We start from the raw sequence: 4196 nt of genomic DNA, 5'->3' as shown, positions 1-4196 counted from the left end.
GATAAGGAGATGGAAGACTTTGAAGACACTACTATAATTGTGGAGGAATCTTCTAAGAAGAGAAAGAAAGAGGATAAACAATTGGATGAGGAGTTTGAGCAAGAGTTTCCTACTGCACTTGATATTGGTCAGGGGAAGGATGTTATTGAATCTCTTGCAATCAATCTTGGAAAGACTGCTCCCTTGATCCCATTATGTCATTGTGTTGTAAACACAAGAGTGAGAGGCCTACGAACTGATATGGATAGCCTAAAGCAAGCTCTAGAGGCAAAAAAATATATTCAACAGAAAGGAATATTTATTTTATCTACAACACTTCCGGATGGTGTTTCATAAGAAGTGACAGATGAAATTGAACAATCATGGGATTCTTGTTGGAGGGATGTAAATGCAGAATTTGAGGCACAGATTGTTGATGATGCTAATTGGCCATTTTCGTCTCGAAAGATGTTTTTTGTGTGGAAGGGGAATCACCGGACTGTTGCATGGATGTCTCTAATCGAAGAGAAATTCGAGACATCAAAGGCATGGCATATTCGAGTTTTAGTAAGTTTTATTACTCCAGAGAAAGAAGCAGAAATGAAGCTAATAGCTGCTCTTCAAAGGTTCAATCTGTAAGTGCGAGTTCTTGCTCATATGTGTTACTTTTTTTTGAGCCTTTAAGGGTTTTGTGAACAATTCTTAATATGTTTGAAGCTATATATTTTTTATTTTTCAGCCTTAATGAAACAGCAATTATTAAAACAAATCTCAAGGATTATTTGTACAACACGAAGACAATGTGTTCGTGTGATGAGAATGAGTACTTATCACTTTTTTCTGAGGAAGAAAAAAAGACACTTGAAAAGCATAGGGCAAATGAAAGCAGTAAAGGATCAAGCACTTGGTATCCTTTGACATCTCTGATGCTAGGGAGAATGGTATTTGCAGTAAGTTTCATACCATTTGTCATGGATGTCATTTGAATTAGAACTAACTACTTCATTGTACTCATTCATTTCTTTGGAATATATTTTAGCCACTATACAAGCAAGATTATGAGGCAAAGCTAAAGGAACTTCAGTCAAATTTGAGTGTTGCTGATATGGAGAAAGCACTTAAAAGTATTCGAAAGGATGTGAATCTCAACAAGTACGGTCAAAAAATGATCAAGGTATGGTTAATTTAATGATTCTTAACATAAAGTTGATTTTTAAAGTGTTCAAGTGTTTTTTGAGATTGAGAAAGAACATTAAAAATGGATGTAAATGTGATGTTTGTTTAGAAAATGATCAAGGTATGGGATATGCATGTATTGTATGATCAAAAAATACACTTGAGTGTGACGATTGCATGCATTGTTTATATGTAGATTCTGTCTATTGTCAAACCAACAAATGGTGAAGATTGGTTTAATATCTTGTGGAGCCTCCCATTTGATGATAAATCCTCCATTGTCACATTGGAAAAATTGTATAACATCTCCATTGCAAAGGTCTCAAAGGAGACACAACTAGCAACCCTCAGAATCTTAGGGTCAGATTCAAATTTGAGAACAAGTTATGGGATGCCAAAAGCTGATAGAGAATTCATAAAGTGGATGGCAAAAGAGGCATGGATGGATCAGTTGCTTTGTGAATCTGAGAGGTTACTCTCTCAGGTCTTGGTTGCTAGTCAACAAGCTAGCTTTGTGCTTCCTCAAGATCCTACGTTGAGAGAGTATTTTGGGGAGATACAAGCAATGAACAGACTTGAACTTTATGAAGATTTAAAGGATTCAATGACTGTTGCTACAGCTGCAACAGGACAAATGGAGATGACGAGGGCATCTCGACGATTGGTATTTAGGTAAGAAATATATGTTTTTTCCTTTTCAATTAAAAATCCATCCTTAAGTATTTTGCTTTTGTACTAAGACTCTTATTGTATGCAGATTCTTGCAATCCTTAAAAGCTGTTGGTAAGATTGAAAAATTGTTGCCCATATGTCGAGTATGGACAAAAATTCAGGACTTAAAATTCTGTATGTACTCTCCAAACATGATAGAAAAAGAAGGGAAGCAAGTGCTCTCTGAGTGAGAGAGAAAGAACTGCCCGTGGTGGCTCGATATGAAAAAAGGATGTTGCATCAAGGAGGAGGTAGAGCTATACACACAGCATAAAAAGGGAGAGATGGGTTCATCAAGCTCAAATTCAGTCCACGAGGATGATGCAGTCATTGAGATTCAAAAAACACTTGAGAAGATGACTAAAAAGGACAAGGATTCGAGTATGGAACTAAAGAAGGGTGGTAGGCCACCAAAAAATCCTGGTACTAATAATGGTAGCTGTTATTTGTTTGTGTAACATATGTTGTTATCACTTTGTGTCTTTACATATGTGGTGTGGATACAGATGTGTAGGTACTACAGTCTACACCCATTTGAAAGGATGTAAAAGGAAAGATAGGTCTATCCGCTTTTTGTACATTCCATTGGCCTCTCTAACTTTGAATCGGAGTGGCACATGTGATGCTTCACATTGCAAGGTTTGGTGCTATGATTATGTCGAGTTTGGGAAGCAATTGTTTGTCTCAATCTTCACACAAGCCTATATAGACATGAAGGAGTACTTTGTGGGTCTTGGAGGTGAAAGAAAAACAAGAAATGGTAAGAGTGTTGCTTGGGCTGCAGATTTTGTCATTCTTGATCTGCCTACAGAGCTAGAAGCTCCTGGAGTAGAGGATTCCACATCTCCATCTTGGAATTTATTAACAGAGGACCATCTATGCTACTCCTTGCTAGTAGCGGCCATAGTTGTTTCAGATTCTGGCTGGATCCTAGTTATGTGCGCCCCTCATGTTCTTCATTTGGTTGAGCGTTATGCTACGATCAGCAGATTGGAGTTTGCATGTCGAAAGTACATGCAATACTTGGATGCATATTGTACAATCAAAGTTGGTGGTATTGATCATAAGGTGAGACAATTGTCTTACAATGACCTGTTGAAAGAATTTATGCTCTTGTATAATGAAATGGCTTGTACTAAGCATAAGTTTAATTCTTTTCTTGTCTTTAGGTGGATGTTGTGGTTTTATGCCTTCTTCATCGGGCTGGTATGTCTTGTGTTTGTAATCCTGGAAATGCCTCCGTGGTTGGTACCAAATTGGGCATTGCTTTTGGAAGTAGTTTGTTTCATCATTATTTACCAACAAGTGAGCAGACTATAAAACATGGAGAGAGTATTCCATGGAGAGGTGCATTGGAGAAGGCTCCATGCATGATGTTGTACTTCTTGGAGTTGTTGTGTCCAATTTCTGGACATGTGGTGGACTTAGGTGCTGGGACTGGTTCTATGCAAAAAGCATGCGTGCATTCTGGGAGAGCATGCTTATCTATTGAGAATGATCCTAACGTTTGCTATTCTATATTGCAACCATTTTTGGATGGACAAAAAGGAAAGGGAAATGTATTAAGTAACTATGGGACTCTAAATGATTCCGAAGATGTGGAAATGGTTGTTAATCTTCCAGATGACTAGTAAGTATGTTATTCTTTTGTTTTATCTTTTTAAACCTATTTGTTGGAGAATATTATTATCAATGAGGCATCGATATTGATTGATCTATGTACGCATGCATAAGCACCCCTCCTTACGCACACAAGCACCCCCTTGCACAGATGTGGATGTAGTGGGTTGTGAGGTGGAGGGATGTGTGGAGGCAGAAGGAGTGGGATGGTAGATTGGATAGATTGGGTGGAAAATTTTAGATAAGTTTTTAGCAGAGAAGCAATGGAGGGGGATTGATGGGGTCAAGGTGTTCATTCAAATTAAAAATAGCTATGGCAGTTTTGGATTCTTCCTCGTTTAAATTTTTGGGGTAGGCCACATGCTCAATAGCAAGTGAAGAAGCTAAGTCTTATGGCACTAGATGGAAAGCCAAGTGATGCTACATGACAAAGTGAGTGAAGGAACCCAACTCTTAGTGGTTATGATTGGCTCAGATGGTAAGAAAAGTGTCATTATGTAACTGACAAAGAGTCACACTAGTAAACCATACAAAGTTATTGCACCTACCCTTCTAGAAAGGGAGGTGCAAACCACTTTAAATGTGGTGGGTAATACCCAATGCAAATGTTAGATACTAGTCTTGTATATAAGGTGCTAGAGTCCTAGAAGTTAGGGACATTCTTGCAACGTAGTCATACTCGTGTGTGTGGAGTGCATCCCAAAGTTGTT

The 4196-nt window shown here is 38.1% G+C and overlaps 1 pseudogene; it reads left to right on the top strand.

The window, feature by feature from the left end:
• Positions 1-1267: 1267 nt before the first annotated feature.
• Positions 1268-3497, top strand: LOC147883955 (uncharacterized; annotated as a pseudogene).
• Positions 3498-4196: the final 699 nt, after the last annotated feature.

This window comes from Dipteris shenzhenensis, chromosome 27 (genome assembly GCF_047967505.1).
Source record: "Dipteris shenzhenensis isolate YYH24624 ecotype China chromosome 27, Dip_SZ_1.0, whole genome shotgun sequence".
Taxonomy (NCBI): Eukaryota; Viridiplantae; Streptophyta; class Polypodiopsida; order Gleicheniales; family Dipteridaceae; genus Dipteris; species Dipteris shenzhenensis.
This window is presented reverse-complemented; position numbering and strand designations above follow the sequence as displayed.